Source organism: Hyperolius riggenbachi, chromosome 10 (genome assembly GCF_040937935.1).
Source record: "Hyperolius riggenbachi isolate aHypRig1 chromosome 10, aHypRig1.pri, whole genome shotgun sequence".
NCBI lineage: Eukaryota > Metazoa > Chordata > Amphibia > Anura > Hyperoliidae > Hyperolius > Hyperolius riggenbachi.
In genome coordinates, this window is record NC_090655.1 from 118,661,790 (window position 1) to 118,684,434 (window position 22,645).

The following is a 22,645-nucleotide window of genomic DNA, read 5'->3' on the forward strand; positions in this document are numbered from 1 at the left end:
GAGGATTGCCAGATATGCAGATGAAGTCTGTTAAACAAGGTGTGTATGAGGATCTGCAGATCTCATAGACTATGAATGCATTTTGCAGGAATGGATCTATTGCAGGAAGAGATCTTTTGCAGATAATGATCTTTTGAATGTGTAAGGGCATCTTTGTGTGCAGCATCTTGCAAAGATTTTATCTGATGGGGAGTGCAGCTCCATAGAATAGACTGTGAAGGTATGGCTCTCATACTACATGGAATGGGGTAAAATTGGTCTGTGATCTTGCCTTTTCCAGAGACTTTTATCTCAAGTGTGTATGCAGCATTACTGAGGAGAACTCTTTGATATGCATCTAATTGACTGGCAGCTTGTGGTCATCACTGATGGACAGCCACTGTGCATGTGATGTGCTGCAGTTGAATCTTGCATCTGTAGAGAGATTCTACCTGGTAGATGATTTTCAGTTCATCATTTTCAAAGTACCTTGCACGCTGAAAAAGTGTGGGCACCGCTGGTCTAAACTTAGCCTGTGGCCAATCAAATACCGTGAAACATTAAGGACCACAGTCTTTTTGCCCCTTAAGAACCAGAGCCTTTTTTTCCATTCAGACCACTGCAGCTTTCACAGTTTATTGCTCGGTCATACAACCTACCACCTAAATGAATTTTACCTCCTTTTCTTGTCACTAATACAGCTTTCTTTTGGTGCTATTTGATTGCTGCTGCGAGTTTTAGTTTTTATTATATTCATCAAAAAAGACATGAATTTTGTCAAAATAATGACTTTTTTAAATTTCTGTGCTGACATTTTTCAAATAAAGTTAAATTTCCTATGCATTTGAGCGCGAAAGTTACTCTGCTACATGTCTTTGATAAAAAAAAAAAAAACATTCAGTGTATATTTATTGGATTGGGTAAAAGTTATAGCGTTTACAAACTATGGTGCCAAAAGTGAATTTTCCCATTTTGAAGCATCTCTGACTTTCTGACCACCTGTCATGTTTCATGAGATGCTAAAATTCCAGGATAGTATAAATACCCCCCAAATGACCCCATTTTGGAAAGAAGACATCCCAAAGTATTCAGTGAGAGGCATGGTGAGTTCATAGAAGATTTTATTTTTTGTCACAAGTTAGCGGAAAATGACACTTTGTGACAAAAAAAAAAGTTTCCATTTCTTCTAACTTGCGACAAAAAAAATGAAATCTGCCACGAACTCACTATGCTCCTCTCTGAATACCTTGAAGTGTCTACTTTCCAAAATGGGGTCATTTGTGGGGTGTGTTCACTGTCCTGGCATTTTGGGGGGTGCCTAATTGTAAGCACCCCTGTAAAGCCTAAAGATGCTCATTGGACTCTGGGCCCCTTAGCGCAGTTAGGCTGCAAAAAAGTGCCACACATGTGGTATTGCGGTACTCAGGAGAAGTAGTATAATGTGTTTTGGGGTGTATTTTTACACATACCCATGCTGGGTGGGAGAAATATCTCCGTAAATGACAATTTTTTGATTTTTGTTTTTTTTTACACACAATTGTCTATTTACAGAGATATTTCTCCCACACGGCGATACCACATGTGTGCACTTTTTTGCACCCTAACTGCGCTAAGGGGCCCAAAGTCCAATGAGTAGCTTTAGGATTTCACATGTCATTTTTGTTTCAAGACTACTCTTCACGGTTTAGGCCCCCTAAAATGCCAGGGCAGTATAGGAACCCCACTAATGACCCCATTTTAGAAAGAAGACACCCCAAGGTATTCCGCAAAAAAAGTGGGATCATAGAAGATGGTGAGTTGGTGATGGTGAGTTCATAGAAGATTTTATTTTTTTGTCACAAGTTAGCGGAAATTGATTTTAATAGTTTTTTTTTCACAAAGTGTCATTTTCCCCTAATTTGTGACAAAAAAATAATAAAATCTTCTATGAACTCACCATACTCCTAACGGAATACCTTTGGGTGTCTTCTTTCTAAAATGGGGTCATTTGTGGGGTTCCTATACTGCCCTGGCATTTTAGGGGCCCTAAACCGTGAGGAGTAGTTTTGAAACCAAATGTCGCAAAATGACCTGTGAAATCCTAAAGGTACTCATTGGACTTTGAGCCCCTTAGCGCACTTAGGGTGTAAAAAAGTGCCACACATGTGGTACCGCCGTACTCAGGAGAAGTAGTATAATGTGTTTTGTGGTGTATTTTTACACATACCTATGCTGAGTGGGAGAAATATCTCTGTACATGTATATCTCTTTTTTTTTACACACAATTGTCCATTTACAGAGAGATTTCTCCCACCCAGCATGGGTATGTGTAAAAATACACCCCAAAACACATTAATTATACTACTTCTTCTGAGTACGGCGATACCACATGTGTGACACTTTTTTGCACCCTAAGTGCGCTAAGGGGCCCAAAGTCCAATGAGTACCTTTAGGATTTTATAGGTCATTTTGAGGCATTTGGATTCTAGACTACTCCTCACGGTTTAGGGCCCCTAAAATGCCAGGGCAGTATAGGAACCCCACAAGTGACCCCATTTTAGAAAGAAGACACCCCAAGGTATTCTGTTAGGTGTATGGTGAGTTCATAGAAGATTTTATTTTTTGTCACAAGTTAGTGAAAAATGACTTTGTGAAAAAAAAACAATAAAAATCAATTTCCGCTAACTTTTGACAAAAAAATAAAATCTTCTATGAACTCGTCATACACCTAACAGAATACCTTGGGGTGTCTTTTTTTCTAAAATGGGGTCACTTGTGGGGTTCCTATACTGCCCTGGCATTTTACGGGCCCAAAACCGTGAGTAGTCTGGAAACCAAATTTCTCAAAATGACTGTTCAGGGGTATAAGCATCTGCAAATTTTGATGACAGGTGGTCTATGAGGGGGCAAATTTTGTGGAACCGGTCATAAGCAGGGTGGCCTCTTAGATGACAGGTTGTATTGGGCCTGATCTGATGGATAGGAGTGCTAGGGGTGGTGACAGGAGGTGATTGATGGGTGTCTCAGGGGGTGGTTAGAGGGGAAAATAGATGCAATCAATGCACTGGGGAGGTGATCGGAAGGGGGTCTGAGGGGGATCTGAGGGTTTGGCCGAGTGATCAGGAGCCCACACGGGGCAAATTAGGGCCTGATCTGATGGGTAGGTGTGCTAGGGGGTGACAGGAGGTGATTGATGGGTGTCTCAAGGTGTGATTAGAGGGGGGAATAGATGCAAGCAATGCACTGACAAGGTGATCAGGGCTGGGGTCTGAGGGCGTTCTGAGGGTGTGGGCGGGTGATTGAGTGCCCTAGGGGCAGATAGGGGTCTAATCTGATAGGTAGCAGTGACAGGGGGTGATTGATGGGTAATTAGTGGGTGTTTAGGGTAGAGAACAGATGTAAACCCTGCACTTGCGAGGTGATCTGACGTCGGATCTGCGGGCGATCTATTGGTGTGGGTGGGTGATCAGATTGCCCGCAAGGGGCAGGTTAGGGGCTGATTGATGGGTGGCAGTGACAGGGGGTGATTGATGGGTGATTGACAGGTGATCAGTGGGTTATTACAGGGGGGATAGAGGCATACAGTACACAGGGGGGAGGGTCTGGGCGGGCGTCTGGGGAGAATCTGAGGGTGGGGGGGGGGGTGATCAGGAGGGAGCAGGGGGCAGTTTAGGGAATTAAAAAAATAGTGTCGACAGATAGTGACAGGGAGTGATTGATGGGTGATTAGGGGGGGTGATTGGGTGCAAACAGGGGTCTGGGGGGTGGGCAGGGGGGGAGGGGGGTCTGAGGGGTGCTGTGGGTGATCAGGGGGCAGGGGGGGGGGGAATCAGTGTGCTTGGGTGCAGACTAGGGTGGCTGCAGCCTGCCCTGGTGGTCCCTCGGACACTGGGACCACCAGGGCAGGAGGCAGCCTGTATAATAGGCTTTGTATACATTACAAAGCCTATTATACGCATGGATCGGTGGAGACTTGTATTCCTCCGCCCGCCGGCGCTGCTAAGTGGCCGGCGAGCTGGAGGCTAAATCCCCGGCCATCGATCCCCGGCGGAGGATCGCGTCACGGATGACGCAATCGCTCCGCCCATGCCCGTACAAGGACTGCCGCCAATTGTACAAGCGGCGGTCCTTGCGGGATCCACTTTCCGGCGGCCCCTGTGCAGTGGGCGGTCGGTAAGTGGTTAAGCATTGATAAGAAACCACTCCTGGCTGACTGTTCACGGTTTCTGCTGACAGGCCGAGGTGGTGCACAGCAGTGCTGGCTAACTTTTCTGTGGTTTATCTCTGCTCTATCCATAGAGCTAACATTATCAACAAGGTGGCAGCTTCTATGCAGACAAAAAAATGTAAATCAAGCAGCACTGAATAAAGGCTTGTTTTAAGGTTTGTGTATACAGCTCAATGGAATTGAAGATGTTTGCATTAAGGCCTTTCTGCCAATTCAGAGTCTGCGCCAAGTTGATAAGGGCGGGACAGCCACTTCTATGATTTAATATTTGTTCAGCTCAGTTTGGCTATCTGTTACCGTTTCTTTCCCTTTACTGTGTAAGGCAGGGCCGTGCAGAGGGTCCTTAAGTGGGGGGTGCTCAAATTTAAAAAAGGGGCCTGGCAACATCTTCCCCCGCATGCCCCCCTCCTCTTTTCTGGCTAGGGGGTATTGGTTGTCAACAGTACTGAATGCAGATGCTGGGTGCCATGTGGGTTCTGGGTGTGAGTACAGAGTCTCATGTGGGTTCTGGCTATGGGTGCAGGTACTGGATGTGACATGGGTGCGAATACTTGGCACCATGCCTGTACTGGGTGCTGGTACTTTATGTGCGGGTACGGGTTAAGTGGGTGCTTGGTGCAGATAGTGGGAGCCATGTGGAGGCTGTGTGCAGGTGTGAGTACTGGGTGCAATTTTAGGCATGGGTGCAGATACTTATACCTTTATAGCAGTATCAAGCAGACTTTGTGTCTCCTTCCAACCAACTCTTTTGGCGCCACCACCCTCAAATCAGCAGTGATAGGTGCCCACTGTTAGTGGGTTAGAGTGGGCACAGTGGAGCCCACAGTGGAGGCGCAGACTCACCTTTCATTACTGGGACCTCTGTTCCTCTTGATCAGCACCCAAGCTTCTTTTCAGGCAAAGAAGAAGTGGTTACCAATATGCAGTGGTTGCTAAGCATTAGTAGATGCAAAACTGCAGTAAGTGTCAAGGTGCAGCGGGTGGTAAGATGCAAAGGTTCACTTTGTGCTAAGTTGCAGTGGGTGATGAGATGCCAAAGTACAGTCTGTGTCAAGCTGCTGTGGGTACCAAGGTCCAGTTTGTATTGGGTGTTTATTTGCATTGGATGCTATGCTGTTTTGGGTGCTGAATGAGTAGCAGATGGTGATAAACAATAGTGGGTGCCATGTGAGTGTTAATTGGTACAGGGCGACATGTAAGTGTTGGACATGAGTGAGTAGGGAGTGTCATGTGTGGTCTGGATGTGTGCCATGGTAGAGTACTCTCCCATATGGGTTCAGACCAAGGATGGGTACTGGGTGCTATTTGGGTCCTGGCCATGGGCGGGTACTGGGTGCATATAATGGCTTTGGAACTTGGTGACGTGCGAGTACTGTGCCATGTGGGTGTTGATTATGGGGGTATTTGGGTCTTAGATACAAATACTGAGTGCCAAGTGGGTACTGGGAGTGAGTACATGGTGACAAATGGGTGATGGATGCTGGATAGTGGGATATTTGTTGTTATGTGGGTGCTAAAGGCAGATGCTGGGTGCCATGTGGATTCTGGGTGCTGACACAGGGTGTCATGTGGATTCTGGCTGTATGGGTGTGTATCAACTATCATTAAGGTGTTCATTGCAGGTACTCAGTCCCCTGTGAGTTCTGGGTGCAAGTACTGGATGTCATATGTGAGTGCTTGGTGTTTGTACTGGGCACTAAGTGGAGGCTTAGTGCAACTGGAACTACTGCAGATGAAGCATGTGGGTGTTGGGTGCAGGTACTGTGTATAACATAGGTGTGAATACTTGGTGCCATGCCTGCACTGGGTGCTAGCTATGGGTGGGCATTGTGTGTTATGTGGGTTCTGTGTGCAGGTACTTTGGGTGCTAGTACTAGTTATGCAAGTCCAGATAGTGGGTGCCATGTGAAGGCGGTGTGCAGGTGTGAGTAGTGAGTGCCATGTCGGGACTGGGTGCAAGTACTGTGCCATGTGGTGTGGGTGTGAGTACTGGGTGTCCGCTATAGGGTGAAGGGGTGCAGGTACTGGGTGTCATGTGGCTATTTGATGCAAGTACTAAGTGCCATATTGAGGCCGGATGTGAGTATTAGGTGCAGGGTGCAAGTACTGGGTGCTTGCTATAGTGGGGGTTACTGGTTGAGTGTAATGTGGGTGCTGAATATTGGTGGGATTGTTGTGGGTGCAGGGGGTGGGAGATCACTGTGGGTACTGCTATGAATGGCATAGTTGCTGCTAGGGGAGGTAGAGGTTAGTGTGGTTGCTGGGGGAGGTAGAGCTCAGTGTGGTTGCTGGGGGAGGTAGAGCTCAGTGTGGGTGCTGGGGGAAGGGTAGGTCACTGTGGGTGCTGGGGGGGGAGTAACTGTGGGTGCTGTGGAAGGTAGAGGTCAATATGAGTGCTGGAGGAAAGGGAGGTCACTGTGGGTCCTTTGGGGGAGGTCACTGTGTGTCTTGGGGGAGGTAGAGGTCATTGTGGGTGCTGGAGGAAGGGGAGGTCACTATGGGTACTGCTGTGAATGGCATAGTTGCTGCTAAGGGAGGTAGAGGTCAGTATGGGTGCTGGGGAAAGGGTAATTCACTGTGGGTGCTGTGGAAGGAAGAGATCAGTATGGGTGCTGGAGGAAGGGGAGGTGGACTGTAGGTGCTGGGATAGTCAGTGTAGTTACTGGAGGAGGGAGTGGATGCTGGGTGTTGGGAGAGGTCGTCGTGGGCGCTGGCAATGGGAGAGATCACTGCAGGTGCTGTTTTTGGGTTGGGAGGTCCCTGTGGGTGCTGTAGGGGACAGGAGGGAACCCACTGGGGGAGGGAAAGATCACTGTGGGTGCTGGGGGAGGGATAGGTCAGCAGGGGAGGACTGGGACCTTTTGGCCTGGGGGGAAAACACAAACTAGAGGCCCGTTTTCATGGCAGCCTCAGCCTAAATGACGTCACACATGCTCCCTATTTGCTATTTGTCGGTAGTCACATGTGGTGCCAATGCAAAAATACAGCAAGGATGCTTGTAGGACAGCATGACAGGTAAAGTATAACTGCACAGGCATCGGGTCACATAAAACATTTGGAGGGATGACAGCCAGGGGTTTCCGTTATGTCCATCTTTCGTGATTATAACACGCCGTTAGCGCTGCACACCCAATCAACCACATCGACCTGAGATTTCCCAGCATCTCAGATTCAACCAATTTTCGCCTGAAATCAGTCAAATTGTCAATTGGGCATGCATGTGGCGGCACCGATTTTCATCTAATTCGATAATAATTATCAAAACAATTTGTTAATCCCCCAGTCGACAGATGTATGCCACCTTAATTCCCCACCAAGGCTCACCCCCCCCCCCCCCACACAATTATGTCCAAAGCGGGACTGTCCCTTCAAAAGAGGTACAGTTGGGAGCTATGATTGTGAGAGGCCAGACAATTTTTTTTACCCACGGACCCTGCAGGTAAGCCTCTGCTCTGCATCATGCTGTATATATTTACCACTGCTTGCCCGCCCTATAATTGCTCTGTAATTGTGCTTTTTTTCCAGTCAGCCAGCTAGCCTAGTTGTTCACATTCCCTTATAAAAAAACCTGAATGCATCAGGCCCTGCACCAGCCCTAAATCATTAAATGAGAGGCAGCCTGGGGGGAAATCTCCCCCCGTCCCCCCTGGCCAGTCCTCCCCTGTAGGTCAGTGTGGGTGCTGGGGTAGGCAGGATCACTGCTAGAGCTGGGGAGGGAGAGGTCACTGTGGGTGCTAGGTGGAGGGAGAGGTAACTGTGGGTGCTAGGTGGAGGGAGAGGTCACTGTGGGTGCTAGGTGGAGGGAAAGGTCACTGTGGATGCTAGGTGGAGGGAGAGGTCACTGTGGATGCTAGGTGGAGGGAGTGGTCACTGTGGGTGCTAGGTGGAGGGAAAGGTCACTGTGGGTGCTAGGTGGAGGGAAAGGTCACTGTGGGTGCTAGGTGGAGGGAGAGATCACTGTGGGTGCTAGGTGGAGGGAGAGATCACTGTGGGTGCTAGGTGGAGGGAGAGATCACTGTGGGTGCTAGGTGGAGGGAGAGGTCACTGTGGGTGCTAGGTGATGGGAGATATCACTGTGGGTACTGGGGAGGGAGAAGTCAGTATGGGTCATAGGTGGAGGGAGAAGTCACTGTGGGTGCTAGGTGGATGGAGAGGTCACTGTGGGTGCTAGGGGAGGGAGTGGTCATTGTGGGTACTAGGTGGAGGGAGAGGTCACTATGGGTGCTGGGGGAGGTAGAGGTCAGTATGGGTCCTAGGTGGAGGGAGAGGTCAGTATGCCACACTAGGATTCCTGTTTGGGCCTCTTCACTGCAAAGTGTCCCAGGCGGGGGGGGCTTCCCGCGGGTGGGCGGGGCTTATCACGGTCAGGGGCGGGGCTTATTTTGCACGCCGAGAGGGGCCTTTTTTTTGAAGATCTTAAAAGGGGGGGTGCCTGGGCACCCAGAGCACCCCCCTCTGCACGTGCCTGGTGTAAGGTATGCAAATTAGCTTGTCGAACTGCAGCTGAATGTAAGCATCTTACCTGAATATTAAAGTGTACCTGAGACGGCGGGATTTAAAAAAAAAATACATAGCTGGGCTTCCTCCAACCCCTTTCAGACTGATCGCTCTTTGCCGTCCTCCTGTGCCGTCTGGATTTTCCACAGTTTGCCCTGGAAAGTCCTTCAGTTGGTGCCAGTCAGCGCACTGCGCAGGGCAGAACTCTCCCGACTACGGGAGCGCGACGATGGAGCGTGCGTGGCCAGGCCATGCATGTGCAGTTTGCTTGGGCTGGAATAATTTTCATACAAATTGCAAAGGATCCAGATGGTACAGGAGAATGGTAAGGGAGCAGTCAGCCTGGAGGAAGCCTGAAGTATGTGTAATTTTTTTTTTTTTAAAGGAATACTGTAGGGGGGTCGGGGGAAAATGAGTTGATCTTACCCGGGGCTTCTAATGGTCCCCTGCAGACATCCTGTGCCCACGCAGCCACTCACCGATGCTCCGGCCCGCCTCCGGTTCACTTCTGGAATTTAAGACTTTAAAGTCTGAAAACCACTGCGCCTGCGTTGCCGTGTCCTCAATCCCGCTGATGTCACCAGGAGTGTACTGCGCAGGCACAGACCATACTGGAGCTGCACAATACACTCCTGGTGACATCAGCGGGAGTGAGGACACGGCAACGCAAGCGCAGTGGTTTTCCGACTTTAAAGTCTGAAATTCCAGAAGTGAACCGGAGGCGGGGTCGGAGCATCGGTGAGTGGCGGCACAGGATGTCTGCAGGGGACCATTAGAAGCCACGGGTAAGATCAACTCATTTTCTCCCGACACCCCTACAGTATTCCTTTAAATAAATTTTTTTATTGATGCAATCACAAAGAACATAATAACTTACAATTCACATTGCAATATAATGCAGCAATTCTTCAAAGGTTACAGTTTTCGTGCATGAGAACAGAAGACTAATATATTAAGCATATAAGAAAAAGATGCACTAAAAATAGGGACATTAATCACATTCTTATAACCGTAGTGCAAGTAAGGCATTAAAGAACATCCTGAAAATGTTGTAACAAACAGTAAATGGAGGCATTTTTCTGGCAATAATAATAACCCTGATGGAGTTTCTCAAGCTGTGCTTAACTTCGAGCATCACAAGTATCTTATCCCCTTTCAAACTCACACCCTAACTCCAACAAGAGCCGCTCTCACCCCCCCCCCCCTCCACCTCCCGACCCCCCCCCCCCCCCCCGCCAATAAAGCTGGTCATCCGCTCAATTTATTTAGGCATTACCCAGCAACCTCTAGTTTACCCAGGGTTCCAGCCACCTTATTTAGCAAGTACCATGATGTGTTTTCAAATGGTTTCATAACCTGGTATATCTGCACTGGATCTAGGCAAGTTTCTATGAATTTTCTCCATGTTTTAAAGAATTTTGCCATTCGTTTCTTATTGCCCTTTTCCAACTGCAAAGACTCCATGTGCATGGTATGGTTCACCAATTCCTTCACTAAAGCACCAGAGGGAGGTAAGGAATATATCCAATGCTTTAATATTGCTTTCTGTGTAGCCAATAAGTATAAGTGTTCAAACTTGGATACATTGGGTGGATTCTTGTCAGCTTGGGAGTCAGAAGCATGTAATAAACAAAACATTACCTCTGGTTTTCTTTTATAATTTGTTACTCTATTCATTATCTTTACAGAATTTTCCCATACCAATGGTACATTTGGGCAGAACCACAACATATGTTCTAGATTAGGGTTAGGATCATTACACTTAGGGCATACTCTCGAGCTTGTAGAGGTAGAGTCTCCTTCATGCTTGTATGGGCCTTTGATTGGTATGTATGCTCTATGTAAGACCTTTAAAAACATTTCTCTCCAGTCTTCACTTAAAATTGCTTTTCTAACTGCCATCCAGCTAGCCTGTAATATTTCAGTGCATTGTTCTAGGTCAATAGTTAGTAATTCAGCCCATTTCCTCAAGTGTGTAGTGTTTTTCCTAGCAGGTGAGATGAAATCTCTTATAAAAGCATATATCCAAGACAAAGATCTTTGTTCTTTTGGGGAAGCTAAGATGTCTTCAAAGATCTTATGGACTTTTAATTTCCCATGCTTGCCTAAGACACTTGAGAATAAACTATCCACCTGATTAAAATAAAATGCATGTAATGATAAGCTGGGGTATTTAGCAGTAGCTTCATGGAAAGACATGAGAGACAGATCTTTCCGCAGGATATCACCTAGATTAATTAGACCCACTTTGGACCACTGAGAATAGATCGGATGCAATAGCCCTGGTGTAAATCCCGGGTTATTTAATAGAGGGAACCTGGGAGTCCCTCCAAACCTAGTTTTTTCCTCATTTCCCTCCAACATATGACAGTGTCTCTAATGATGAGATTCTGTTTAATATGTTGCGGGAGTTTATTTATTTAATTTAGTATGTAAAATGCCTTGGAAAGAAAAAGTGGCTATCAAAACTTTCTCTAGAGATGCGTTGGTGACATAAGAAGTATCTCCCATCCAATCTCGAACATGTCTAAAAATAGATGCCAGATTATATAAGCGGATATCTGGAATGTTCTGGAATGTTCAGACCTAAACAGGAAATAGGGGCCTTCAACTTTGATAAAGCAATACAAGGTTTCCTGGAACTCCATAGGAATTTTATAAAAGCACTTTCCATGCGTTTGATGTCTTTGTGCTTTATAAGAATAGGTAAGGTTTGAATGGGATATAGTAGTCTGGCAAAACTCATCATTTTTATCAAATGCACTCTTCCTGCTAGGGATATCGGTAACTGTTCCCAATTTTTTATTTCTTTTAAAATTTTTGTAATGACTGGAGAGAAATTTAGGCCATATACCTGTGTTATATCTCTTGGAATCTTGATACCCAGATATACAATATAGGATGAAGCTTGTTTAAGTCGAGAATTCAATAAGGGATTTGCCAGATAATTTCTATTGAGGAATAATAATTCACTCTTGTGATAATTAATAGACAGGCCAGACACCTTACCAAAAAAGTAATATGTCATCAGCAAACAAAGCTGAATGCACAACCTGTGGGCCCATCCGAATTCCCTCGAAAATACCCGAGAGGGCAAGGGCACGAGACAGGGGCTCTAAGGCTAAATTAAATAATAAAGGAGAAAGTAGGCATCCCTGTCTCGTACCCCTCCCCAGGGAAACGGAGGAGCCCAATGATCCTGGGATGGCAACCTTGGCTGTGGGGTTAGCATACATTAACCTAATATAGGTGAGAAAATTGCCTTGGAATCCATAGGATTCAAGATCTGTGAAAAGCCATGACCATTCAATGCTATCAAAGGCCTTCTCAGCATCAAGGGCCAAGAAGGCCTCCAATCCTTTACATCCACCCCGCAATCTGCCATATTCCAGCACTACCAAAGTTTTTCTTATGTTTAACACTGCGCTTCTGCCTCTCACGAATCCTACTTGATTATCTAATATAAGACCAGGAAGGAGTTCCGCCAACCTATCTGCCATAATTTTGGACATAATCTTGATATCAAGCTTTAAGAGGGAAATTGGCCTAAAGGAAGAAGGCTCCAAAGGATCTTTTCCTGGTTTTGCTATTAGCTTTATTCTGGCATCATTGGCTGTAGGGAGAAACTGCTGTTCTTTAAGAATATGGTTATACAGGGCCGCCATTGTATTTACGGCATGGCGGCCCAGGGGCCTTTCCAAGACTTATCTTTTTAATCACTCGTAGTACTTCTTGAGGTGTTATGGATGAATTCAAGCACTGTAAATCTATTTCAGATAATTTAGGTAGTGTCACCGAGCTGATATATTGTTTCTGTTCTATTTCGAGTGGAGTCTTGGAAGCATATAGTTGTGAGTAATATCTGTTAAAGACCTCCATTATTTCCTCTTGTCTTGTGCAAATCTTTCCCTGGTGATTTTTAATTTTGGAGATCACAGATCTGGTCCATCTGGGTTTGGTTAAGTTGGCCAACAACCTTCCCGCCTTGTTTCCAAATTTTAAAAAATGTTCTGCTGTAAAGGATCTAAAGGTCTTATCATATCTTTCTAGCCAAAAATCAGCCTCCTTTTTTGAAGCTACCCACTTGTCTCTCAGAGGAAGAAGCTGGGTTGGCAGTGTAAGCAGAATATGATTGGCAAGCATCATTACACACTTTCTGATAATTCTCCATTGTCTTTTTCCTGTATGAGGTAGTATATGAAATTATTTGTCCCCTAAGGACAGCTTTGGCTGTTTCCCAGAAAAGAACTGGTTGTTTCCAATGTTGTTTATTATTGGAACAATAGTCCCTCCACCATAGTATAATATCAGCTGCAAATTGTTCATCTGTGTATAAAAATGTAGGAAAGCGCAATTCCCTAGCAGATTGTTTAAAGGTATTATAACATGTAACCAAAATGGGAGCATGATCAGAAATCACCAAAGCTTTGATGTCTATTGAGTGAAATGAGGTGAGTATATTTTTGGAGACCAAGAAATTATCAATGCGTGAACTAGAGGAGTGAACCTGAGAGTAGAATGAATAATCTTTGTCATACGGATGAAGGTGGCGCCATACGTCAATCAAGTTAGTGGTTTCCATAAACATTTGGAAGGAACGGTCCTGTTGTCGCATGGTATGGGGTAGTGAGCTTAATGTTTGCCTATCCATAGGGGAATTGGGGACTGCGTTGAAATTGCCTGTCTAAATTATTTTAGAGGAATCAGGGGCTTGTAATACCTCACGCGTTAGCATTTGAAAAAATTGAGAATTATCAGAATTAGGAGCATATACGCCCCAGACTAAATACACCAGGTTATTTGCTTGCACTTCAAGTTTCATCCATCTACCTTCCTTAGCATCAAAGTCACAGAGAGATACTGTGCCCATAGAGTTTTTATTGATTAAGGCAATAATCCCTGCTCTTCTACCTTCTGAGGGGGCACCTATGACCTGGCCCACCCAAAATGTTTGCATTAGATTAAAATCCTTTTGCCTAAGGTGTGACTCCTGTAAGAAGGCTATGTCGACCTTCATTTTGTCCAAGTGTCTGAGTACCTGGGTAAGTTTCTGAGGTGTACCGAGACCTTTAACATTCCAACATAGAACTTTCATGGCGGCCAAAAAGGCCCTGAAGTGAAAGGTCTCAATAAATCCCAAATATTGACATAAGCACATAACATTCGGGTGGTGTCCCAGCAGCACCAACCCAAATCAAATCCTATCATCTTGAGCGGAAAGAAGTAATTGAGAAATAGATAAAACATTTGAAGGAGTCTCGAGGTAGAATAAATGGGGGCAGGCGGCAACCCAAAACAACAAAACTTATAACATATAACATAACTAGACACATATTTATCTGAGGGGCACTCAAACTGGCCAAGAGCCAGAAAGCTACATAATTACTGAGTGCATCCCTTTTTCCTCTAACCTTTAACCCATCCCAATATCGCAATGACTTCCTTTTTTCTGAGAGAATAACCTTTTCCCCTAAACAAAAAATGCAAAGAAGTAAACATATAGAACATAGCATATAGAACTGTTCCAGAAGGGAGAGGATAATCCTCTAATCCCTGCGCAGGCAGCAAGGTCTCGTCCTCCTCCCGCAGTCCGGTCACTAGGGCCGATCTTATGATTTGAAATACACATAGTATCAGGCCCTGTGAACCGAAGACAGAGAATAAACACAAATCTTATAATTCCCCCATTGTAGTAGTAGAAGAAAGAATAAATGGCTTTATAGGCCAAACAACCCAGTCTCATAGGTCTCATAAGGCAGAGCCCCTAACTACATTATTAATCTTCCCATCCCGCCGAATCCTGGCTGGAAAACACTTGTTGCGATGGAGTAACAGTTGCTGCCTCTGCGGGAGGCAGAGCCAGCTGGCCAGAGTCTGCAGTTTGAGAGTTTGTAGATCCATTACTATTATTTGATCGAACAAAAGTCTCAGCGTCAGATGGTGAGAGAAATGTGGACATTTTTCCGTCCTCAGTGTAAATGTGCAACGTCGCCGGATAGTTGAGAAGAAATCGAGTCTTACGTTTAACTAATAACTGGCAGACTGAATTAAAGGCTTTCCTGGCTTTATTAACTTCGGCTGAGTAATCAGCAAAAAGAAGAAATTTGTTCCCTTGTACTTCCAGAGACTTCTGGGCACGATAAGCCTTCAATATAGTGGCCTTCTCAGAATAGTCTAAATACCGGACAATGACAGGGCGAGGCGACTTTCTTTCCAGGTTTATCGGGCCGACCCGGTGAGCTCTTTCCACCTTCATACTAGTATTCAGGCCTAAAGCTGGCCACTAACGGTCCAATTTCTAGCGAAAAATCGTTAGAGCGATCAGAAATTCTGATCGGACGAAAAATCGTTCACTACACCATCAACTAACCAATCTTTGCTTCCTATCTATCACGACCACCAAGAAAATCCAAATTTTCGTTCGACGAAAATTCATTTGGGCGACATTTTTTTTCACTCGTTCATAATCGATTGTGTCCACCAATGGAGATTATTTACAACCAATCCGATCAGAATTTCTGATCGCTCGAACGATTTTTCACTAGAAATTGGACCGTTAGTGGCCAGCTTAAGGCTTGTGGTATCTCGGTTGAGCACAGAGCAGATAGCTAATTTGGCTTAACAGATTCCGGTACACCGATCACCCGAAGATTGTTGCGGCGTGACCGGTTCTCTAAGTCCTCCAGTCGGTCAGAAACAATAACCTGTTTGTTACAGGCTGACTGTGCTAGCTTAATGGCCTCCTGAGATCTAGTAGAAGATTCACTCACCCGTCTTTCTAGCTGCGTCATCTTAGCTTGATGATCTTCCGAAGCATCCTGAAGCTTTCGCATTTGCTGGCCCATTGCCTTCGCTATTAAAGTAGTTAGTTCTGGACGCAATAAGGACACCACCTTCTTGGCCAGATGGTGATAATCAATGCCCGGCCTTTGTTCCAAGCTGTATTCTGTGTCTGCGTCTGAAAACTCGTGCTCTGAGTCAGCAGGCACCATCTTGCCTTCACGCTTGTTTTTCCGGGAGGACCTCGGCGGCCGTTTCGCCTTCTCTTTTGCCGACCTTGTAATGTAGCGGTCCATAGTAGGGTAATCTCCGGGCTCTGACATGTCAGTTGAGAGTAAATTTGTTTGGCGAGATGAAGGGGGAATGTGACGGGAGGAGGATTACGAGCTGAGCTCACCGCTATGTTGCCATTCCTCTCAGCGCCGGAACCGGAAGTCGTAATTTTGTTTAAAAAATCTCCCTGTCTCATATTCCCTTTAGTAGACGCTAAAACATTTCTATCTGGATGAGCCAACTATGCTTATAACACTGACAAATTGAATCCATTAAACTAACAATAAGAATATGAGAACCTATGAAAGATACTACTGCACATACAATTGATTATCTTCTGAGTGTATTTTCAGTTCAAGTTTGCTTTAAATCAGCAAACATTTTCTTCACTGCCATAACTATGTGCAGTGTCTTTGTCTTGCTGAAGTTGGTAAAATCCATTGAAGTCAGTGGGCCAAGAATGTTGCTGTTTTGCCTTTATGTAGCAGAATTTGTGTATATGGCTTGAAGCAGGTAAAAAGGGCGCTGGCAGTGCCCTGTTTAAATGGGGGCCGCCAAAGCCTTGATTAGCAGTTATAAACTGTAATTTAGATGCCTGGAAGTGCACGATAAAATAGGCAGCTGGGCTACCGGCTGGGGGGGGGGGTGTTCTTTAGTTTTAGTAGTGGATGGGGGGTGTCCTTAGGGGTTAAGGTTAGGCACCATGGAGGGTGGGGTGATTAAGGTTGGGTACCATCAGTGAAGGGTTAAGGTTAGGTATCGATAAAGGTAGGGCTCAGTTTGAGTGTATAGTTAGGTTAGGTCTTAATAAAATATTGGTAAGAATTAGCGATATTTCATTATTGTAATTAAGCGGTAAATTGTTGGTAATTTTACCAACATTCTACTGGTGACTCTCTCCTGTATTTTCCTGGGTGCATTTTTTAAATTATGTATGTGTATGTGTCGTATATGTTTACGCGCTCTAGTAAAAATCCTCTGTAAAGTGCTGAAAAATAAATCTTCAGTGAAGATCCACAGACACTGTAAGGAAATACTAGCGATGGGCATGAAAGAGGGTGGAATTTGCACAACTTGTCACTACTTTATAAACAGGGCTCTCTACATTTTCACTTCAGATCTGCTTTAACTTAAAGAGAACCCGAGGTGGGTTTGAAGAATATTATCTGCATACAGAGGCTGGATCTGCCTATACAGCCCAGCCTCTGTTGCTATCCTAAACCCCCCTAAGGTCCCCCTGCACTCTGCAATCCCTCATAAATCACAGCCATGCTGCTGACAAACAGCTTGTCAGAGCTGGCTGTGTTTATCTCTATAGTGTCAGTCTGCTGCTCTCCCCGCCTCCTGCAGAACTCCAGTCCCCGCCTGCATCCCTTCCCTCCCTGCTGATTGGAGGGAAGGGACGGGGGCAGGGACCGGAGCTATGCAGGAGGCCGGGGAGCAGCTGAGACTGACACTACAGATGTAAACACAGCCTCACAGCATGGCTGGGATTTATGAGGGATTGCAGAGTGCAGGGGGACTTTAGTGGAGTTTGGGATAGCAACAGAGGCTGGGCTGTATAGGCAGATCCAGCCTCTGTATGCAGATAACATTCTTTAAACACACCTCGGGTTCTCTTTAAACATTTTTTGGTTATTAGTACACTTGTTAGACAATAGACTGGGTCATCGTTAAATGCATTTGGCAATGTCACTATAATGGGGAACATTTACTGCAGCTTCTGTTCTCAGGGCTGGGATGCAATGTGTTCTATTGGATACACAAAATAATGCACTATGAGCGAGCAGACTCCAATGATATTTATGCAGAAAGCCATATGTAGCTGATACTGCTTGGTGAGGGGAAGGTGGCAGATGGATCCATGGAAGAGAGAGCAAGACAGTCATTTCTTGCTGCAGAACAATTCATCTGCATTCATTTACATCTCCAGCATATGTCTTTAGATTGTTTATCTTCTTCCAGACATGTGGCAAAAGATCAGGAGAAAGTCTCCTTGGACTTGGCGTGTTTGACTCCTAAGGAAATGCTGACTGCATAAATACTAACATGTTTGTATACAAACATTTAATCCACAAGTTTACCCAGGTAAAAAAGCGACACCCTTCAACACTGAAGGTTAAAAATTCCATTTTGGTTTAAGCTAGAAAAAAAAAAACCATCCCAACTCCATCTGGCAATCTAATGCCCTATAGTAGTAGTTGTAACTAACTACTTTTTGTAACTATGTACTGTGTCTTTAAGAACTACATTTCACGGTTGACCGTACCGCATTTTCACAATACATAAGTATCGAACCCTTTCCACAGTTGCAGATTAACCTGCCTTTTTCAGTTTTAATAAGTGCTATGGAGTCTTTAGTAGTGATGTTCTATCTTTATCTTGAAAAGATCAGCTTTTGTTTTAATTTTCTTTGAGGCATTTTTATATTTACATAAGGTTATCATGTTCCATTGAAGTGATCCAGTAGAAAATCACATGACAGCAAACCTGTGGTAATACTGCATGTTGTGCAGCCTTATTACCATAGCAGCACATGCTCAATGGGGCTTATCTGAGCTCTGGTAAATATGCCTCTGGCATGCTGATTCCCACTGCCGTGTTTTTTTCATGTAGACCATGTAATTTACCTGTCCCATCATAGCCTGGCCTCTTTTCCATTGCATTGACCAGCCAGTTGCTAAGTGAGGTGTAGTTGAGCTCCTGCTTGGGCCCTTAAAGGGCAACTGAAATGAGAGGTATATGGAAGCTGCCGATTTATTTCCTTTTAAAGAGTAACTGTCAGGCTGCAGAAGCTAATTTAAACCTCTATTCTCCTGTGTTAAACAGTTTAGAAGGAAGCCATAAAGCCATTAGTGAAGATAAAAATCTCAGTTACCTTTGATGTGTGCTTATCAGAAAGGCTGTTATAGACCCATAAGGATGCAAGCCGCATACTAAACTGCAAAGCATTCTGGGGCCCTCCCCTCGGCTGCTAATGAGACGTTACAGCAGCTTGTAATCAGTCCAGCGCGTAGCACTGATAAATCTCCGGGCAGAGTACACTGCAGGAGTCAGCTATTGTTCCTAGCCACATGGCTCATTAATATTCACTGCACACTGTGTTGTTCAAGTAAGAGCATATCTGTGATCAGGAAGCAGGCAGGACATGACGACACATTTGACAGAAAAACATGGAGCCTGCCATGAGCTGTCAGGAGCATCTATCTCTGCATATACTATATACAAATTCTGTGAAATCCAAACGTGGACAGTGAAATGCATATGTAATGTAAGTACAGCCAATCTTTAGCTACTGATATGTGTTTATTTTCTCTGAGACCTTATACCTAACAGCTCCTCTTTAAGCAACACCAGTTGCCAGGCGGTCCTGCTGATACTCTGCGTGAACAAACATGCAGCACATCATGTGTTACTGACATTATTGTCCGGTCTGACAAGATTAGCTGCATTCTTGTTTAACTACTTTGGGACCATGGTGATTGAAATCTACACCCTCTTTTAGTGGCCTCCTGGCTGGCAGTGCGTAGATTTCAATCGCTGTCCGCAGTGTGCATTCGCCGTTTGCATCGCTCCCTGCCGATCGAGCCGCTCAAACTGACGTTTCTCACCGCAGCTCACAGGCTCTGCCTGTCTCTGACGGCAGAGCTATGTGAGCCGGTCAGTAGCCTATTTCATTGGCTCCTGGCCATGTCTATCAATGTAAGCCGCTCCCATTGTCTTACATTGATAGACACGGTCAGGAGCCAATGTAAGCAGCTCCTGACCGACTCACATGACTCTGCTGTCATAGAGATGGCAGAGTCTGTCTTGAGGATCCCGGCGATGGCGGCGGGTATGTGCAGCAATTCGTCGGGAGTCCGTCGTTTTTGTACCAGCAGTCTCTGGTCCTTAACCCTCCTGGCGGTATGAAACATTCCGCCAGGAGGCAGCTCAGCAGTTCTTTTTTGTTTGTTTGTTTTTTTAAATCATGTAGCGAGCCCAGGGCTCGCTACATGATAGCCGCTGCTCAGCGGCATCCCCCCGCCCGCTTCGATCGCCTTCGGCGATCTCCGATCAGGAAATCCCGTTCAAAGAACGGGATTTCCTGGAGGGCTTCCCCGTCGCCATGGCGACGGGGCGGGATGACGTCACCGACGTCGTGACGTCATTGGGAGTCCCGATCCACCCCTCGGCGCTGCCTGGCACTGATTGGCCAGGCAGCGCACGGGGTCTGGGGGGGGTGCCGCAACGGATAGCGGGGAGCGGGGCGGCGGTGATCGGTGTGCTGGCGCAGCTAGCAAAGTGCTAGCTGCGTCCAGCAAAAAAAAAATTATGTCAATCGGCCCAGCAGGGCCTGAGCGGCACCCTCCGGCGGCTTACCCCGTGTCACACACGGGGTTACTGCCAAGGAGGTTAAGGGGGCAGAGAACGCTGCTACTTAAGTGGTTAAGGTGTTATTCAGACACTGTAACAAAATAAAGCAGCAGGGCTGCCAGGCAACTGGTATTGTTCAAAAGGACATAAATATAGCAGCCTCCATATTCTTCAAACTTCAGTTGTCCTGTAACTGACTGGGGAGCTACTATTGCTAAGGAGAGACCATAAGTGACAGCAGTCTGCACTGCTTTGGTTGTAAGCCTGTCTTGTGATCTGTAGAGTTTTTTTTTCTTTTTTTTTTAGATTTAATAAACTTAGTTTAGTTAATCTATGCCTGTAGCTGGGTACGTACATGACCTGTACCTAGTTGTCTTTATCTGCAGCCTTACCAGTTCCAAGATACTGTTTCTGTGAACTGGCATTCAGAATTTAATTGCACATTGAAGAGGAGGCCACTTTAATGATTTAGTATAGTAGTAAAAATAGATTTGTCTGCAGATTCCACCATAATTCAATGCAGTATTTAGGCCCGGTTCGCTCACAGATGGTAAGGGAATGGATCAGAGCAAATCCAGTGTTAACCCGTGGGTTAATTTACATTTGTATATTCAAACGGATCTGTTCCGCACGCTCCGCTGAATGGACCGCAAGTGTGGTGCTGCCGCAATTTTTACTGGACTGTGGAGCCCAGCAAAACGGAGACGGAGGCTGAAGTACTGCACTGGAGGCAATGAGTAACAGATCTGTTCAACACACTACTACAAAATGGACCATTCTAGCCTGCAAAATCCACTTTAGTGATGGGGGTCTGGGGGAGATGTGGGGAAATGGAACTGAAGAAGCTGAACGCAATGGAACAGAAACGCATCTGGTTGAACGGTCATCGGATCAGTTTTCACAGATCCATTTACCATTTAAATACCAGTGTGAACCAGTCCTTACTGATTTTATTTATATATATATATATATATATATATATATATATATATATATATATATATATATATATATATATATATATATATATATATATTAGGGTTTCAACGGTATGAATTTCCACGGTATGGTAACCGTCAAAAATACCACAGTATTACGCTATATGGTATTACACAATTATTTGGACCCAGGCCGCCCCCTTACATTAAATGTCCACACCCACCCCCCACACCAGTATGGTAGCCAGATGTGCCCCACTCACTCAGCATACATATGATTAAGCCTGGGAGATTTGTGCGCAGGATAAAGCTGTAAAACGGCTCACCCTACTCCTGCAAAGGTCCTGGCAGCAATAAATACTATCCAGATCGCCATGGATAGTGGTGGAAGATGTAATTCGGGTTTCAGCTATTGCTGGCAGCTGAATTACAGTGTTTTTATAGTAATTTGTGCTCTGTCTTGACAGTGCGCAAATTACTCACTGAACGCCACTATAGTTGTAATTCCTATTACGGCGCCAGCTGCGCCCAAAACTCTGGTGCTGTTTTTACAGAGCTGCACTCCCTCAACTCCCCTGTATGGTAGCCAGTTATAGGTGCCTCCAGTATAGCTAGTTAGGTATAGGTGCCCCCAGTATAAGTAGCCAGGAATAGGTGTAGCCAGCAATAGGTGGCCGCAGTATAGGTAGTCAGGAATAAGTGTAGCCAGCAATAGGTGTTACCAGCAATAGGTGGCTGCAGTATAGGTAGCAAGGATAGGTGCAGCCAGTAATAGGTGGCCGGAGTATAGCCACCCAGGGCAGGTGCAGGCAGTAATAGGTGGCTGCAGCATAGGTAGCCAGGACAGGTGCAGCCAGTAATAGGTAGCCCGGATAGGTTCAGCCATTAATAGCTATCCAGGATAGGTGCAGTCAGTATTAGGAGGCCGCAGCATAGGTAGCCAGGAATAGGTGTAGGCAGTAATAGGTGGCCGCAGTCTAGGTAACCAGGAATAGGTGTAGGCAGTAATAGGTGGCTGCAGTCTAGGTAGCCAGTAATAAGTATAGGCAGCAATCGGTAGCAAGGATAGGTGCCGAAGTATAGAGAGCCAGATGGGGGGGACAGAGCAACACTGGGTAAACAGATACTCAATTGCCGGGGACGCTGTTACAGGGATCTGGAACGCAAGAACAGGAAGGAGGAAGAAGTAAGTGATACACGCGCAGAATCCCCGGCAAGTGAGTATCTGTTTCGCCCCCTGCCGCTCTTCAAGCGTCCGCTATTGCATCGCCGCCGATGTGTGGCCCCGGGCACCTGGTATAACGAGATTGTGCATGGTATGATTACCATGCACAATCAAACTGCGGTATACCATCATACCGATATACCACGGCAACCCTAGTGTGTGTGTGTGTGTGTGTGTGTGTGTGTGTGTGTGTGTGTGTGTGTGTGTGTGTGTGTGTTCTTGTTTGCTATAACTGAACTCCGCTTGAATAACTACCTACTCAAACTTTAAACTTGCACTGATGAAGGCCAATACAGCCTGAAGCAGCTATCTGTAATGCTACTCACATCAGCCATGTTATAGTCACCTACGATCATGGCTAGTGATTCAGTGTTTTTTTGGGAGGGGAAG

General features: G+C 45.7%; 1 protein-coding gene across 2 annotated transcripts in view; it reads left to right on the top strand.

Moving 5' to 3' along the window:
- Positions 1 to 22,645, top strand: part of ASCC1 (activating signal cointegrator 1 complex subunit 1) — a 394,613-nt gene that overhangs the window by 37,966 nt on the left and 334,002 nt on the right. The gene's annotated exons all lie outside the window — the stretch shown is intronic.